Source organism: Gracilinanus agilis, chromosome 4, assembly GCF_016433145.1.
Source record: "Gracilinanus agilis isolate LMUSP501 chromosome 4, AgileGrace, whole genome shotgun sequence".
NCBI lineage: Eukaryota > Metazoa > Chordata > Mammalia > Didelphimorphia > Didelphidae > Gracilinanus > Gracilinanus agilis.
In genome coordinates this window covers 340,969,389-340,989,763 of record NC_058133.1, presented here as the reverse complement: position 1 = coordinate 340,989,763, position 20,375 = coordinate 340,969,389, and positions in this window count along the sequence as shown.

The window sequence follows — 20,375 nt, the reverse complement described above, 5'->3', positions numbered from 1 at the left end:
ACAAAGACCAATTCCAAGCCCAGTACTCTAGCCCTTATACCATACTGCCTCAGAGCAGTGTAAATATTATCAACTCCATTTTATAGATGAGGAGATAAATTCAGCAAGATAAAATGAGTCTCTCATGAGCATAATCTAATAATTGCTGGGGTAGGGGGAGATTCAACCATAGTTTCCAGAATGCAAGTCCATTATTCTACCAGGCCTATATTTTAGAGGAAGCATAGCATAATTGATAGATAATCCTAGGAATCAGAAACACCTGGGTTCATATCCTGCCTCTGACATCATGACTGAGGCATCCCGACAATTCATTTATTTTTGCCATGCTTTAAGATGCTACTTAAGATAATAAATTGCAGAGCAGGTATTGATCCATACAGATACTAGTAGAAAAAATTTCCTCACAAAGAATTTCATATACAAATGAAGTCCAAATTTTTTCTAATATCATTTGTGTGTTTATGTGTGTGTGAGAGAGAGACAGAGACAGGGAGAAAGAGAGTTTCAAATTTCATATGGTACATAATAATGCTACATTGTATTTGGAAGTGGCAAAGACCCATGTGTACAGTTACTTCACAAAAATATATTGTACATGGGCTGAAAAATGAATACTAGTAACTATTTTTTTAACCTTGAAAATGTTTGAATTGAGGGGAAAAGGCCACTGTACAAAAGTATTCAGCATGAAAAGAATGAATGAAAGAATATATTTTAATCTTAATGGCAGGGGAATGGTGTATAAATTTTGACACCCCTACAACATGACCCTAGGAAGTAAAAATAATTGAGAATCTGCCCTCAGAATCCATTTATTAGAAAAAGAAGTTACCTAGCATAGCTCTTGTCCTGAAATCCATATGCAGGTATGATTCCCTTGGAAGACACAATCATAGCCTCCACGGAACTAATGAGGGCAATGCCGCATTTGATTATCAGCCCCCTATCGTGGTTTGAGTGGCTGCTCATTTTATTATCAGCAGCAAGAACTCAAATTTTCTGGCACAAAGAGGTGCCTGAAGACTTTATCTATCATCTACAAGGACCATGAAGTATACCCATTTAAAATATCATTTAAAATTTTGTTCATTTGTGAGAAATGAAAAATGAGAACAGATGCTTATAATTGGTTTCAAAATAATTTTCTGTCTTTGGAAAAGGGCTTCCAACATCTCACTATACCACAGGAAAAAAAAATGGCGTCATTTGATGATAGAACAGGGGAAAGATACTTAGGAAAGCAATTTGACTCTTCTCCCTCTCTGCTACCTAACTATTTATAATACAGTAATTATTTATTGCACACAAGTAGAGTTAGTAATGATACCTCAAGTAGCATTTTTTTCTGTTTCTCATGCTTTTTCCATTTTCTATTTTACAATGTAGTACTCTATATTTTATACGTTTTTGTTAATAGAAGTTCTACAAGGTTGGATTTTTATTACATTTGTTGTTATTTTATCTTAAAGTTATATCTTTTTAACTTTATAACAGTAAGTAATACTAATTGTTAGTATTCTGAATACACTGGCTTTATTAATTTTTATTGAATAGAATTGAACATAAATTTCAGGGAGTGTCAGGAAAACCTTTACTTTTTAGAATATGGTCTAAGGAACATAAGACCTATATAGAACTCTAAGGATAAGTTTGAAATGAGCAAATCTTGCCTTGCACATTTCTATCTCTACCTCCTTAAACTGTCCTGTGTTCTTAAATTCATACAATTATGCAAAGCAACTAAAAAAAATTTCCTTCCTGGGTTTGCTTTTTCTGAGGAGAGTCCTTTTCTGGCTAAATTAGCATTTATTAAGCATCTACCATAGTAGGTTCTGTTCTAGGTCCTGTGCTAAGAGGTAGGCAGTATAATAAGCAGGGCCTTTCCATTGCTTATTGATCAAAATTTAGAAAATATTTTTTTAAATGTCAGATTTTTAAGAGACCTCAGATACCTTCTAGTTCAAGTCCAACTTGACCAAAAATCCTCCTTAATGACATTGTTAAGAAGTGATCATCTGCCCTCTGCTTCATAATTCCAATAAGAGAAATACTATGCCTCCTGTTATGAGGAAACTCATTTCATTATGGGACAGCTCTAATGGTTAGGAACTTTATTTTGGCTCTCAGTTATAAATCTCTCTCTTTGCAACTTCTATGCATTATTCCTTTAAAGTCAATCAGGACAATGATAACACTTATCCCCCTTGACTTTAAATATTTGGCTGTCACATCTCCCTCTTTTAAGTTTTCTTCCCTGCAGGTTAGAAAACATCTCCAGTTCATTCACATGATTTTCCTATGACATGGTATCTGTTTCAAAGTCATTCTGGCTTCTATATACAGTATGCTTTCCAGTTTATCAATATCGTTCCTAAAATATGATGGTTAGAATTGAACATGATATCCTAGTAGTGATTTGCTATCTAATATTTATTTTTAGAAAATTGTTTTTGGGGAGAATAGAGAGAGATCTTGCTCATAAGCATCAGAAGGTTTTAGAATTGTTTTAATGATTAGATTCAAAGATTAGTCATTTAATAAGGAAAATGATAGCTTGAGGGGAGGTCTTAACAGGAGTGAGCAAGGATCTCTATTTCACCTCTGGTGTCTAATATTTTATTACTCCAATTTTCAAATGCTACAAAAATGGAAGAGAAAATTAAAATACAGACTAAATCACAGACTAAAAAGAATCACAGACCAAAAAATTAAGCATCTATCCTGGAAGGTTCTATTGTGGGTCATGTACTAAATTCTGGATAGAATGTTAGGATCATAAATTTTATAAGTTGAAATTTAACAAGTAGAGATGTAAAGAATTACCTTGTGACAAAAAAAAAAAAAACAACATTGCAAGTGCAAGATGGAGAAGGCATGGTTAGAGAGCATTTTTAAGAAAATCTGGGAGTTTTAGAAGTCTACAAACTCAATATAAAAAAATTTATTCAAATTTAGGTTGCATTAAGAGAAAAATATGTCAGAAATAAGTAGGTCATATCAAAGCCTTAACTAGAGCAAGACAAGTATAGCCTTTCTCCAAGGAATTGAATTTAGAGAACTCTAAGAGTAGTTGAAGTCTTTCAGCAAGGTAGAAACAACAGACTTTAGTTCTTAATGTTAGGTTTTTTGTTTGTTTTAGATTGTAAAACAAAGGATTAACATCAGATGCAGCTTCTGTACTTCAGGTTCAACATCTATAATATGGAGTTGGGGTTGTATTTGAAATGTTTTATCATTGAGGTTTCATGAAGGTCTAATTCCTATATGGAAACAATGATTTTTCATCTGTAAATATAGGAGGAGATGATGTTTTCTTCTGGGGGCTTCTTTATGCATTTTTGACATATAATGAATAAATATTTATGGGCCTCTGTACCTCTCTAGAGATGGTGCCAGCTGTAGAATAACTATTACAGTGGTTAGGATGACCTTTTTTAATGTCTTATTTCTTATCTCCTTTCATAGAACCAGGATCCTGACATCCTGTCACTCATGCCTAAATATGGAAGAGTCAATAACAAGGTTTTAAAAAATGAAATCAAAACTATACAACATTAAAAAAAACTAAATAAAAAAACTAAGGATTTTACATGAAAATAACAATGGAAATAATAATAAACCATTATTCCTTAGGCTTCCTCTCTTTCTATATTCTCTGTCCTTCCCTGATGAGATTCTTATCTTAAAAGATTTAAATTTTATTATTCTAATTTTGAATTTTGTTATTCTAAGACCAAAAATTTTTCGTAATTTCTTGCTTTTGCTTCTTCATACTCATACATATATACATAAACAATAGGCATGCATATACATTATATTTGGATATATGTATATATGCAGATACACATGCATAATGTTATAACTTTGCTACTAATAGCAGTACAATGATCCAGAACAATTCTGAGGGACTTCTAAAAAAGAATGCTCTCCATCTCCAGAGAAAAAGCTGTTGGATTAAGAATGCAAATGGAAGCATATGATTTATCACTTGATTATTTGGTTATATGTTTTAGGGTTTTGGTTTTATAAGATTTGTCACTTACAAAAATGAATAATATGGAAATATGTTTTGTGTATAACTCAGATTGAATTGCTTGCCAGCTCTGGGAGGGGACAGGGAAGAAGAGAGGGACATAATTTGGATCATATAACTTCAGAAAACATGTGGAAACATCATTAAAATAAAAAAATTAAAAATATTAACAGCTATATAGCCCTTACTATATGTCAGCATTATGCCAAGCATGTTATAAATATTATCTTATTTGATCCACAGAAACTCTGGGAGGTAGGTGCTATTATTAGCTCTATTTTACAGGTTAGGAGAATAGCGGCAAAAACATGTGAAATAATTTCCTCAGGCTCACACAGATATACAAAGTAGTGTCAGGAATGATAAGGAAGAAAATCTCATCTATGTACATGTCTACATACAGACACAGTGGTATCAGGAATTTGAGAGGAAAAATGTCATAAAGCTTCATGAATACATCTAAAAGAATGGGAACCAAGAAAAAAATCACATAGATTCTTCATTTGATCAGTGTGACTTTTGAGAATATAATTGTAATCAAATGGTAAGGATGAAAACAAAATTATTAGAATTCATGAAATAACAAAATGTAGTCAATAAGGGTAAAAAACTTGTTTGAAATGTTGAGCAGTGAAGGAAATGAGAGTGAGTTCAAAATAGTAGAGAAGCAATTTTTTTTTTAATTTGTTGATTTACATATGTGTATCTGGACCAATCATATATTCTGACTGTATGTATAGTCATATATACTAGCCTCATTATGAAAAAAAAAGTTGCTTTCACTTTGCTGAGATCCTGCAATCAGCACCTCCTCATTGGTTCTAGTATATCTCCAGGATAGCAGGATTTTGTCAAAGAGAAGCATGGGGGACAAACTGTTGGAAGAACCACTTCTTTCAGTCAATAAAGGGTATAGAAAGCTTATCTGCCCATTCTTTAATTTGGGGTATCATCTCTTAGGACAGCTACAATACCAGCTCTCTTTTGGATGTCTAGCAGAGAAGAGATATTTTTCTTTTCCTTTCCTCCACTTTTTCCCTTCATACTCTACACCTCCTTTCAAGAAAAGAAAAGAAATACAAGCCACAGCTTAAATATATGGCATGTGAACGATATTCTTGTGTAGGTAATTCTAAGACTTAATCTCAGGTCTTGCTCCATTTTGATCCAGCAATATCGCTATTAGGTTAATTGCCTAAGGTGATCAAAAAGAAAGGAAAAGAAAGTATATGTGCTAAAGTATTTATAGCAGCTTTTTTTTTGTTGTGGCGAAGATCTAGAAAATGAATGGATGTCCACCAATTGGGAATGACTGAACACGTTGTAATATATGATTTGTAATGGAATACTATTTTATCATAAGAAATGACAAACAAGATGATCACAAAAAATAAAAAAAAAAAACACATGGAAAGACCTATACAAAGTGATGTAAAGTGAAGTAAGCAGAACCAGAACATTGTACATACAATAGTAACAATAATATATGATGATCAAATGTGAACGAATTAAGTATTATTAACAAGGCAAGAATCCAGGACAACTCCAAGGGACTCAGGATAAAAAAAGATATTTACCACCATAGCAGAAGCAGACAGAATCTAAATGCAGAGTAAAACATACCATTCTTCACTTTATTGCCTCTGTGATTTTTTTCTCTAGTGTAAGCAACATGTATCTTGTTTCACATGATGAACAGGGAAATATATATTATGTAATGATAGACGTACAGCTGGAGTACAAGTCTGCCTTCTTGGGGAGGGAGTGCAGTGAGAGGGAGGCAATTTTTTAAAAAGTTTATTAGTTTCTTATTGAATAGCAGAGTTTTGAAAAGAAGTATGGTTAATGATAATCATATCAAAAAAGAAAGAAAATAACATTGATAAATAATTTAAAAGTGCAAATAAGAAAGAAAAAGAAAATGCAAAGTGGGACCAGATAAGCAAAGCATGTAAAATTTTTGCTGTATGCTTTAAGAGCTGTATATGATTCAAATTTTATATACATTCCTTTTTTCTCTTCTTTGAATTTGGAAATGTTCATATTTGTTCATTCTTATCAATTTCATAAAAATAAAATAATTTTTTAAAAGAATAGGAAATAATTGTGCATAATTGAAAGAGCAAGTGGAAAGGAGAACTTATCAGACTGTATTTGGAATATAAGCATAAGTCATATATACATAAAAGTAAAGATTTAAAATTCAAGACATATTATTATTGAATAAAAAATCAAGAGAAGTTGAAGATAAAGGAGAAACTGGAAACAATGATGAAAGTATGAGTTTGGGAGAGATTTTTCCAGTAGGGAGGAAAATGAGAAATTAATTTTAAAAAATGAAATAAAAGATGAAGGTAAGTATTTTGGATAAATTTAGAGGATTTTGAGTTTGTGGAAATCAGAAAACAGAAAAGTGTATGACAAGAAAGAATGGGAGTTAGGTGCAACAAACATTAAAGAAAAGAAAAGTGCAACTTAGGAAAGTAGTAAATGATGGCAAAGATTTGGAGAGGTTAACATAAAATGGATAGTATGGATTTTAAATAAAGAGAAAGTTAATTGTGTTGGTGGAATCTCAACAGGATTCAGGGGAATAAGGAGTCAGTTTGGTACTCTTGTTCTTTTCCTGGAAGAAGTAAGGTCTTTGGGGGACAGAGCAACCCTGATTAGAAGTTGTCTTGTGAAAAAAGTTGAGTTTCAATTAATGTGGGGTTTGTTAAACTAAATAGAGTAGAGGCAAGGGGAGTTTTCTTTTTCTTTCTTTTTTTTTTTAATGGAAGCTGGAGTTCTATAGTACCAACAGTAGAAGGAATTACTTAAAAGAGATAAGGGAAGCATTAGGATGGGAGACAGGATTCATGTTAGTTTCAGGAGGAAAGGAACCACCAAAAAGGCAGAATCTTTTCATTAGAAGATCAAAGGTAGCTCTGAAAGGGCTTTAAAAGTCTAGCTGGTCTAAACACATTTTATCTTTCATAGAACCCTTCTTGTTAAAGTCTTTAGATACCTTTTTAGATTATCATTTTTAAATGTTTAAAGTAATGTAGAATTATACTATTATATTGAAATAGAATTATCAAAATATTTAAAAAATGAAAAGGTCATGTGCCATAGGTTAAAAGTTTCTATGTACTTCAAACCCCTCATTGCATAAAAGAGGAAATGGAAACTCATGTATGTTCATTGTCTCACCCAAGGTCACGCAGGGAATAAATATTAGGGTTTACATTTGAAGCCAAATTTCTTTGTAGATACTTTAAGTGGTTATGGGAGGAGGCATATATCTGACACACAGACATATGCAAACACCTTTTTGGAAATTAAAATGCCAATCCAATATATTCCAATATAATCAATATATCATAATATAGCATATAGGCTCTAGAGGCAGAGAGAACTCTATGAATAAAAATAATTTATTAAGCTCTTATCATATGCTAAGCCCTAGCCAAGTCTTAGAATACAAATAGAAGAGGGAGGTGGTCTCTACCATAACAGAACTCACCCTTTAATAGGGGAGAATAATAATACAATGAAATGATGACCAGACCGAAAGACATAAAGATGGTGTCAGTGAAGTAAATGTCCAGTATAAAGATAATGCTGTATCTACTCAGGGACTGTAGAAGGAGTGATTTATCTCAGCCCAAGAATGGTCTCTGGTAGTCCAGTTTGGACAACAGAGAAGCAGCAATGGTGAGGACAGTATAGAAGGTAAAAAGAAAAATTAAGGTCAACTTCAATGTGGAAGTTACGGATAGATACAACAATCCTTTCTTGGAGCAATGGAGGTATAGCCATGACCTGGGAAGCCAGAAGGGGATAATTGTTAGTAGTAAAAGTTTCAGTTATTTAAATGGCCAGAATTAACTCAAAAATGTAATGGCGGTCCAGGTAGAACCAAGAGGTAAACAAGAACTGCAGCTGCCTGGGGCACCACACACAGGTGAGGGCTTGCAATAAGGGACCCAATTTAATATTAATTCCTATAATGCACATATTTTAATGCCAGAAAACAAAATACTATTCTTCATGACATATAGGTACATATTTTGTGCTCTCAAGTCTCCTGTGTTACAACTGAAGGCTCGAAACCTCTTGTGAGCACATTCTCACAACCTTGATATAAAGTAAAAGCACTCCAGAGACTATTTGCTTGACTGTTAGGCAAGGGAAGTTGAAAATAAACTACTATTTTAAGAGGTGGTACTATATTCATAATTTCACTGGGTTTGGGTATTTGTGTGTGGAACACAATTTGAAAACCTTGCCTAGGGCACACAGATGCCTAGCTAACGTGCAGTATTTTGAGCATCTCTTGGACAAGCTGGTGAGCTGAGCTGAGGTTACTTGAATCAGAAAGTAGTTCATCACTTAAGAGGTTTGCAAGAGCCAGAGTCGCAATTGTTCATAATAACAAGAAGTCTGAGATTTAAATGGTCCCATTTTCTTTTTCATTCTCTCTCCCCTCCCTTCCAATCCAGAAACCATTCAGTATTTGTGAATATGGTGTAATGCTCAGGCCCCTTTGAGAGAGGCTCAATGGGAGAGATGGTACATAATTGCAGATTTTTGAAAAGTTGAGAAAAAGTTGTCATGGTTTATTTGGAGCTATCTTATGCTCGGCCTGAGTCTCCAGGGCTTGTTGACATCCCTGACACTTTGTGAATGAGGCCCTTTTTATTCTCTCTTCATTTGCTTAGCTCTTTACCTAATTGATTTTCTGTGCTAATACACTGAAGGTCTGGAGAAGGCAGAGCCTCAGGTGTGACAGATGAAATAAGGTGCTTTTAGTCATTGCTTTTATCTTCCATGTCTAATGTGTTGGTTACAGCTGTGCAGTTTAACAGCAAAATCAATACATCATTTGCTGCAGGTACCTGAAAGAATTTGGAAGCCTGTTGGTATTTTAACTGTTAGGTTTCCTCTGGAAGATCATTTACTTTAGTTATTCATTTATGTCTCTGTTTACTTACATGTTTATTAATGCTTTAATTTATTCATTTATCTATCAATTAGTTTATATGTTTATTGATTAATTCATTCGTCTATCTATTTGTTTTCCCCAAATTGAGCACCCTGGAGATGCAAGTATTCTCCTTCTTTGCTTTCTTTTGTAACATTGTCTATTCAGCAAGCTTTTAAGTCACTTTTTTCTTGGGCTTTGGAACATCTGCCAATCGAAATGAATCCTGAAAAGTGTAAAATAAATGTTTAAAAAATCTTTTCTATTTCATCTAAATCATCTTTGAGCTTAAACATTTAGCATATGCTCCACCAAAAATGGAACGACATTGTATTGTACATGGGAAGCCGTATGTGTGGGGGCACTTGGGTAATTTCTCATGTAAATGACGTTTTTATTGCCAGTTTTCTGTTTTGCATTGGCAATGGTATGGTTTCAGCAGCAAACAGAGAAACTTCATTAGGATGGCTCCCCCATTCAACATTTCCTTCCAGCTCTACAACCTAAGATCCAACTCTCATGTATAGAAGCATATTTTTGTGTTCTCCAGTTGTTTCCTTGTGTTATTTTTGTTTCTCCAATTAGACTGTAGGCTATGGGAGGGCAGAAAATGACTTTTTTACTCCCCTGCTATTCTCAGCTCTCCCCTCACATCCAAAGCACCAAACATGATGCTTTGTACATAATAAAACATGCAATATAATGCCTTTATGCATACAGACTTCTTAAAATATCACCATCTAACTAATCTTAGAGCTTGAACATTTAGCATAGACACGTATATAAAAATATACATATTCATATACAGAAATCTTAAATCTTGCCTCAGACACCTACAAGATGTATGATCCTGGGCAAGTCCCCAGTCTCTTTCAGTCCTTATCCATAAAATGGTGACAAAATAATTCACTTTACAATGTTGTTGGGAGGATAAGATGAGATACAAATAAAGTTCTGTTCAAATTTAGAGTACTTTATAAATTTTAGTAATTACACACATGCTTTTACATACAAATACAAATACTGGTGGCAGGGGTGGGTCATGACCTGTGTCTTCACTAATTTATTCATTTACTCACCATACATTTCATAAGTCCTACTATGTGTCAGTGATATTAAATGATAAGATTTGCTACATACAATACTTGCAAATAACTAGTGATGAATATCACAAATAAGATAACGGAGAGAAAGATGTTATGTCTGAGAAGTTAAAAAGACCAACAGTAGTGCTCTAAATAGTGCTCTAAATACCAAGGGTATTGGATGGTGTCTAGAAATTATATGCCAGAAGAGCATAGACTGATCATGTGGCAAAAAATAAGACCACTAATACACTTGCAATGTTGGGAGAAAACTAGGAAGACCTTGCATATATTTTAGGTGGATTCCCAAATGTTTAGACCAACAAAGAAGGAAGACACAAAAGATGGAGAGGCATGGATGGATTGTGATCTGTTAGAACACAGATTTCTTTTTTTAATTCAAAGTTATATTTTTCCCCAATTATTTGTAATAATAATTTTCAATATATATTTTCAAAAAGTGTAGGGTCCAAACCATCTCCCTCTCTCCCTCTTCTCACTCCCCTTGGAGATGATAAGCAATCTGATCACTTCCATATGGTCATTATTGTAAGAGCACACTCAATCAAAATCAAAACCCCAAAATAAAACTGTAAAAACAGAAGAAAAAAAGTAGCATAATTTGATCCTCATTCATCTGACAAGTTCTTTCTCTGGAAGTAGATAGTATTTTCTAACATAAAGCTCTCAGAATTGCTCCAGATCATTGCATTTGCTGAGAGTAGCAAAGTTTTCACAGTTGATCATCGAACAATATCATTGTTACCATGTACAAGGTTCTCCTCATTCTACTTATTTCATTCTGCATTGTATATCTTTTCAGTTTTTTTCTGAAATCCTCCTGCTTTTCATTACACAATAGTTTTCCATCACTGACACATACCACAATTTGTTTACCAATTGATGGACATCCCTCAATTTCTAATTCCTTTCCCCCACAAAAAAGAACTGCTATAAATATTGTTGTACAAGCAGGTCCTTTCTCTATTTTTATTATCTCTTTGGGATATAAACCTAGTAGTGCTATTACTGAATCAAAGAGTATGTTCAATTTTATGGCCCTTTATGCCTATTTCCAAATTGCCCTCCAGAATGTTTGAATCCATTTACAACTCCACCAACAATGCATTAGTGACCCAGTTTTCCTCATCCCCTCCAACATTTATCACTTTCCTTTATTGTCATATTGACCAATCTGATAGGTGTGAGGTGGTACCTCAGTGTTGCTTTAATTTGCATTTTTCTAATCAAGACTAATTTAGAACATTTTTAATATGATTATCGATATATTTGATTTCTTCATCTGAAAATTGCTTATTCATATACTTTGACCATCTGTCAAATGGGGAATGGCTTAGAACAGATTTATTTGACTACACCTAGGAAAATTTTAAAGTACTTTGGCAGAAAATAATATTTGACCAACTTAATATATGTAAGTTATAAATTATTTAGCTGTCTGTATTTAAAGGGTCATAGTTATGTTATAAATTAAAAGGATAACTAAAATTAGAGATCAAAATGATGCACATTTCATGTTGTTTGGTAAAAAATAATGGGAAAACAATGTTAGGTACACAATTTTGATTATGTAAAGATTTTAATGGTTTTTTTTTTGCACAAACAAAGCAATATAATCAAAACAATCTATTAGCAAAATCATTTTAGTATCTAACATCTTTATCAAAATCTGACAATAATTTCTAGAAAACTGATACAAATAAATTATTACTAAGAGCCATTCCCCAACAATCAAAGTGTCAGAACATTTTTCTTAAAAGAAGAAATGTAAATTACCAAAAAAAAAAAAAAAACCTCTAATGTGTCAAGTCACTAATAAAAATGCAACTAAAAAAATGCTGGAGTTTTAACCAAAAACTATCAAATTAGCAAATATGATAAAGATCAGAAATATTCAATAAAAAGAAGGCCTACAGGAATTTAGATATTATAATTATGGAATTTGTAAAGCTATGAATAAATATTTATTAAATTATTTTATATTAGAAATTTGGAAACTGGATAAAAGTTGTCTGTTCATATCCTTTGCAAGAGGTATCCAATAATGGAATCACTGAATCAAAGGATGTGAACAGAAAACCTAATAACTTTTCTCTCAAGTTTTCAAATATCTTCTTATATAAAAGTTATTATAGGCTAGGTCCTATGTTAGATTCTACTGATACAAAGACAGAAATGAAATAATCTCTACTCTCAAGAAATGTTTATTCTATATGGTGAGATAGAATACATATATAAGTACATAAAATATATAAAATAAAAATGCAGTAAAATTATTCAGGGGTACATTACCATCTTGACTGTGGAGAACATAAAAGATCTTATGTAGAAAGTTGTACTTCTCCTGAATTTTATAAGAAACTAGGGATTCATAGTAGGAAAAGGGAAGTGAAAAGAGTTTTCTACACATAGATGTTAGGCAATATTTGCAAAGACATGAAAGTGTAAAATAGCTTTCTGAGGCATAGAAGAGACCAAATTTTACTGGACAGTGGAGTATATTAAGGAGAATAAGAGAATATGCCTATGAAGGACAGGCTGAAGCAGGGATATATTAGTAAATATTTAATAACCAGCTTGCAAAAAAAAGTTTGCAACACATATTTTTAAATTTAAATTGTACTATTGATATTTTCTTTCTTACTTTCTTAAATCTAGACAATCCACAGAGCAATATATGAAGTACTGGTTTTTAAAGCTTATCAATTTTCATGGCAAAAAGGTACATATTGAAAGATTCTCCATAATCTGCCTCTACCACATCTTTAGTCTGGAGCCAGGCTGCAAAGAGCACAAATACCAAATGGAAGAGTTTATATTTCAATGCAGAAGTAATAGGGAGCAACTGGATTTTAATGAGATCAGTAGCCATATGGGCAGGGATATAGTTTTGAAATAGAATGTTGATGCCTATGTGAAGAAAAATGGATTAGAGAAGAGAGAGTCAATAAGAGAAAGAAGAAAAAAATATACTATTCATATTAACAACTTTTGTGGTACCAAAAAGAGAGGATAGTGGGAGAATCTAACATTCTAATAGTATATATATGAATACATTGAGTATTTATTTAACTCTTAATTGTATGTCAGGTAATGGGATAAGTACTGGAATAAAACACTTAAAAAAAACCCAAACCTGTTCCTGCCCTCATGGAGCTGGCATTCTAATGGTGGGGAAAATATGTAAATAAATAAGTAAAAACAAAATACAAACATAGTAGATGGAAGGCAATTAAAGTGGAAGGCTCTAGATGCTGGTAGAAAACAAATGTGAATAATGTAGAGAGAAATGGGAATAATTATAAAAAAAGATGCTATGCCAAGAAATTAAAACCAAAAGAAAAATATAGTCAATGCCAAAAATAATACAAATGAAAATAACACTAAAATACATTTAAACATATGTTTTTCCAGATTGCATGTTGATATAATTTTTAATATTTGGTTTTTTTGACTTCTATTGTCCATGTTCTTTCCCTCTCTCAAAACCTCCCCCCTCAAGAAGGTAGGTAATATGCATGATTTTGGTTGTACATATATTATCATATAATATCTATTTCTATTTTTATTATGTCACTAAACAAAACACATTTCTTGCACTAGAGAAAAATTCATTAAAGAAATAAAGTGAAGAATGATATGTCTCAATCTGCACTGACTTCATCTTTTTCTTCCTCCTTTTTTGTTATGAGTCACTTAGGGTTGTCCTGGATATTTGATTTGTTAATAATAGTTAAGCTATTAAGGGCTGATCATTATATATTGTTTTTTCTGTATATAAAGTTCTTCCGGTTCTGCTCACTTCACTTTGCATCGCTTCACATAAGTCTTTCCAGGTTTGTTTGTTTTTTTAATAATCTTTCTTGTCATTTGTTATGGTGCAATAGTATTCCTTTGCAACCAAATAATACAACTTGTTCATCCAGTTCCCAATTGATAGATATTCCTTCAATTTCTAGTTCTTTGCCACAAGAAAAAGAACTGCTAGAAATATTTTTTTGTGGTTCTATTATGTTTTTTTAAATTTTTTAAGCATTTATTAATATTCATTTTTAACATGGTTACATGATTCATGCTCCTACTTTCCCCTCCCCCCCCTGCACTTCCCCCATTCATGGCCGACACGCATTTCCACTGGTTTTATCATGTGTCATTGTTCAAGACCTATTTCCAAATTGTTGGTAGTTGCATCAGTGTGGTAATTTCGAGTCCACATCCCCAATCATGTCCTCCTCAGCCCATGCATTCAAGCATTTGTTTTTCTTATATATTTCCTCTCCTGTAGTCCTTCCTCTGAATGTGGGTACGTTATTTACCATAAATCCTTCAGAGCTGTCCTATGTCATTGCTGCTGGTACAGAAGTCCATTGCATTCGATTTTACCACAGTATATCAGTCTCTGTGTACAATGTTCTTCTGGCTCCGCTCCTTTCACTCTGCATCTAGAAATATTTTTTCACAGGTAAGTTCTTTCCTTCTGTCTTTAATCTCTTTCAGATATAGACCTACTAAATATTGCTGAGACCACAGTTTTATGATCCTTTGAGCATTGCTCCGGATTGCTCTCTAGAATGGTTGTATCATTTCTCAATTCCACAAACAGCGTTTTAGTGTCCCAATTTTTCCACATCCCTTCCAACATTTATCATTTTTGTTTTTGTTTTTTTGTCATGTTAGTCAATCTGGTTTTTCTGAGATGGTAATTCAGAGTTATTTTAATTTGCATTTCTCTAATAGTGATTTGAAGTATTTTTATATGACTAAAGATAATTTTAATTTTTTTATCTAAGAATTGCCTTTTTATATCCTTTGACCATTTGTCAATTGTAAAATGCATTTAAATTCATATAAGATGCAATGTTCTCTACTAGTTTTAAGAGACTGTTAATGAAACCTCCTGCCCTACAGAGGTGGTAATCCACTGGTGTGGAATGTTGAATATACTATCAGAAGTAGTCTTTTGGTTAATTTTGATTAAATGTTTTTCTTATTTATAAAAGAGTTTTTAAAAGAAGGGGTTTTAAAGAGAAATTGCATGGTAAAAAAAAAAAAAAGACATTGTGGATGCCTTCCAAGAATGCATTTTCTTTTTCTTTTCTTTCTCCTTTGGTAATCTAATTAAGTGTAATAAGTTTAATTGTCATATGAAAATGATTCATAGATAAATTTCTATTTATCTATCTAGTAATAATTTCTCTCCCAATTTAAGTTTTCCATTTTCTAATTGTCTTTTGGAAATTGTGAGTTGGATAACTGGTAGGATTTCAAATTTAAAATATCCAAAATAGAAACCATTATCTGTTTTCTTCCTTCCCCTCAACTTAACCTCTTCATAACTTTCCTATTACTTTAAAGACCATTGTGCATTGCACTCATGCTTGCCACTGTGGTCCATTCCTTGACTAACCCACAAATCCAATATCTTGTTATATCCTGTGTCTACCTTCACAATATCTCTCATAGGTATCCTTTCCACTCACATTTACCATTCTATTAGTGATTTTAAAAAAAATAGTAAGACACTTCCTTCCTCCAACAGAACTTTTCAATAAATTATACTGGCTTCCTGTTAAACACTACAGGGTCAATCAATAAACATTTCTCAAATTCCTACTGAGGCCCTACAGAGTTGGGAATCTAAAAACAGACAAAGAGCAGTACCTGCTCTCAAAGGGTTTGCAATCTAATGGAGAATTTACAACCATTTAAAGACTTTTGTAATTTAACTTTTTTTTTTTTATTTTTCCAATCTTTTTTATACTTTAATCTCATTCAGTCTTTAATCATGCAACACTGACCTATTTTGTCTTCCTTAAATCTGACTGACTATCCATCCAATGATCCTGTTGTCTTTTCACTGGCTGGAATGTTCTTCCACTTCATCTCTTACTCATTGTCCATCCAAATATCTCTGAAACTCATTTCGAATCCCACCTTCTGCAAGAGATCTTTCCTGGCTTCCCTTTTTCTCCCCTTCTTCTTGCCTTTCCTTTAAAACCACCTTTCATTGATTATGTGCAAGAATATATATATATTCATATATGTATATATAAACATATATACATAAACATTCTCCACATATACACATACATATAGTATATACCTGTGTATGTATTTATAGATACGTATAATATACTCAGTGTGTGCATATAGCTCACAAACTCTCCCCTTCCCCCCAAACACACATACACACAAATGTTTAATATTGGCTCTTTATGGCTTATCATGGTTTTCAGGAGTCCTACTTGACTGATGACAAAATATTAATCATTTTGCTTTTATTTTTATTTTTTAAACTTAACCAGAATATTTACTGTATTAGCACTCTCCTATTCCTAACCCTTCTGTTTATACAAATGCTCAACATTGTCATCAATGATTTCCATTTTTCTAAAGGGCATACCTAATTGCTGATAGGGTTAATTCCTTTGTTTACCAATAGAGAACATATTCATTCTGACTCTCTTCAAGATTTCTTTTAATTGGAAAGCTAGAATGATTTCATCTAAGAGTCCTCAATGTTTGGATATATATTCTTACATCTGATTTGCATTATTAAATCTGGTGCTTGCCATAAGATAGTTAAGAGTCCCAAGGATTTTCTTTTTGGATTCATGTTAACTATCTTCACGGCCCACACTTCAATTATAATTGTGCAAAGCTGTGCTTCAATTAGCCTGGACAGACTTGACCTAAGGAAAGTGATGTAGTGGGGATCGAAACAAACTAAGGCATTGTCTACAGTGAAATGGATTTCCCATTATAATAGTAAAATTGACTTTTCTACCACAAAGGAGTTGGTGAACTGTTGATTCATTATGCTTAATAAGGTGACCAAAATAATGGGAATAACTGGTTTTATCTATTATCTTAATGATTACATTAGATTGATATCCTGGTTGGGAACAAGCTGAGAATGATTAAAACACTGTGCTGTGTGTAGGTGGCTCATGTTGACAGTTGGACTAATGGGATAATAAATTGAGATGCCTGTTTGACACAATCATTAAGAATGGAACTAGATTCAAAAGGTTCCTCAGGTTTTTGCCCAAAATATGTCTACAGGTCATGCATGTCTAAGAATAAGGTACCATATGATAATATTTTAGCCAGGAGGAGAGGACCTGAGTTTTAATCCCATCTCTTCCAATTATTACCCAGGTCATCTTGGGCAACTCATATAAGCTCTCTGGACTTCAGTTTCCTCATTTATAAAATTAGATGATTGAACTAGCTGACCTCTAGTGTGCCTTCTGGTTATAAATATGGGGTCCCTGAAGGGATAGATCTTCCTGTGCAGAAGAGTTTCTTTACATTGCTTACATATAATTATTCTGGTGTGAATCAAACAGCCTTAGGCTACGTCTACATTAACATTCTAAAGGCTTAGTGTTTTCTGTGCAGTATTCAAAAGACTTTAATATGCTTCACTGTTTAAATTCTCACAGTAGACTGGTTTTATGGTATCCTGATGCCTTGGCAATATTGCATGAGACTGAGTCATTGGTGATGAGTAAAATCCAGCCCAAGTTGCTATGGCCTCATCATGGGTGAATATCTCTGCTCCATGTTCCATTTCTTCCTTTCTTAGTGCTCTAGTGGAAATACTGCTGCATCTGCCTGTATGCTTTGGCCTAGACTATCTCCCAAGCCAGAAATGTTCTCCTTTTTTACCTCCGCCTCCAGGAATCCCTAAATTGTTCAAGGCTTAACTTCAGTTTGACTTCATATAGAAAGCCTATTGGTATCCTTGCTCTGCCTATTATTTGTATTTAGTTTTCTATGATCATATTATTTTTCTTTCATAAAATATAAGTTACTTCAGGAGAGGTTCGGTTTCATTGTTTTGTTTATATCTTCATTGCCTAGCAAAGTGCCTGGTACATAGTTAAGGTTCCCAGTAAATGTTGATTGAATTGAAATAAATGGAACTGAACTGCATTATATAAAATTTATTATTTCATAGACATTAACACATATTTCCATATGTTCTATTTAATGTTTATAACTTCATATAAAAATACTATTTTTCCTTAATTTACTTCATTTTAATATATTAGAACAATAATTCAGCATCAAACTTTCATTCAAAAGACAAGGGTTTGAATCTGGGCTTCTTGCCATGTTACCACAGGCAAGTGACAACTTCTCTGAACTTCCTGGGAGACTGTCTGGCAGATGGAATAGAAGGGCTGGCCTTGCTTTTAAGTTAAATCTGGCTTCAAGTCTTGCTTCAGACAAATACAAGGTATCTATGGAAATATTGAATTCAATAATTCAATTGAATTCAAGAATTATTGAGACTCACTATTTTTCAGGCATTGTTCTAAGAACTGAGGATAAAAAAAGAAAAGAAAGAAAAAAAAACATTTCTTTCTTTCAAGGAGTTGACATTCTATAAGGGGAAAGTCACCCATACATAGATAGGGAGAGCAACTAGGATTGTGAGTTCATTAGCTTAGGGAACTTCTCAGTGAGAGAAATCCCTCAGTTGATTCAGGTCAGCACCTTTTAGTCTTAGGGAGTTGCTTAGAGTAGTGATGGGCAAACTATGGCCTTCGGGCCAGATGCAGTCCCCTGAAATGTTCTATCTGGCCCACCACATTATTCCTAATCTGACAAATACAATGAGTAGGATACCATACAATAAAACTCGAAAGAGTTGCCTTAGAAACAGACTGACAGATGAGCATTTCCTTTCCTTTGGCCCCCTCTTTAAAAAGTTTGCCCATCACTGGCCTAGAGCAACAAGAGGTTAAGTGAATTCCTTAGGGTCACATAGTTAATTTGTGAAAGAGGCAAAACTTGAATTCAGGTCTTCCTGATACATAAACCAGTTGTCTGGCTACTAGTTAGTCCAGCATTGGTGAACCTTTTTGAGATCTCATGCCCAGACTGTACCTTCAAGCAGCCTGTGAGCCCACCACATTACCCCAGACAGCCAAGGGAGGAAGTGTTCACTTTGGCCTGCTGGGTAGAGGGGATGGAGTATGCAAAAAATATTTTCAGGTGCAATGGGGAGAGGGAGAGGAGCAGCCCCTCCAGCATGTGTCATGCCTTCACCAGCATAGAATTATTCACTTTTAGAAGTTTGATATCTGAAAAATAAATGTTGAATTAATTTGAAATAATTTTTGTGGGAAGGATGGTCACTGACAGCTGGGAGAATTAGGAACAAGAACAGCCTCCTACAGAAAGTGGCACCAAGGCTGTTGCTTTGAAGAAAGCAGGAATGGAATAAGGAGATAGAATAGAAATGGGGGAGGGCAGAGAGAAGGGGAGCCTGTGCAGTGGGATATGGAATGTTCTGTGCTGTGAATGTGGGTGGGATATTGAATGTCAGGTATGGGGAAGAGGAAGTTGACTGCTTTGGCTGAAGTAGAATATGTGAAGGAGATTAGATTTATGATCGGTCTTGAAAAACAGGTGAAAGCAATATTTTGAATGACTTTAAATGGGAGCCAATGTCATGTGTATTTTTTCTTAGAGGTGATAGGAAACCGCTATAGTTTAAACACTGTGTCTCCAGACTGCTCTCTACGGCTAAAAATGACAGAACATTTGTTGACTGTGTTTGATAGAAGTAGCTTCTACACAGAGAGTTCTGTACATGGATATAAGAAGTCTGGACCAATGCATATACTGCATATATGATGGCATTGTTAATAATAACTCATGTTTATACAGAACATTAAAATTAATTGTATTAATCAGAAATCTTGAATCCTTGGACTTTATCCCCCAGAAGTCCTTCAGTATTTCCCAGAATTCCTTTTCCCTTTTCATTTACATGCATTTTTACATTATTGTTTATATAGTCCTGCAAGTCTTCCCTCAGTCTCTTTTCTTGGGATCAGGGCTGGGTTAGCTATCTTTTTACTTTATTGTTAATAAACTTTATAAAATATAATACTTAGTTATTGTATAATCATTACATAACAAAGCCCTTTCCTCTCAATCCTGGAAAGTGAATAGTATGGTTGTGGTTGTTTTTATAGATGGAGACATGGGTTCAACAGGAATAAGTAGATTGAATCTGATATTGCAGAGCTTCTGAGCATCACAGATAGGTCTAACCAAATCCTCTTTAACACTATACTGAAGCCTCCAGCATGCCACTTGTTGCAAGGATAGTTAAACTGTAAAATGCTATATAAATGTAAACTAGTCTATGTCATTAAGAATAAAGGATCTCACAAGTTTTATTACTGTAGGTAGTCATTAGCAACCAAAGGGAAGGAAAGAAGTAAACAAAATGCAGATATGT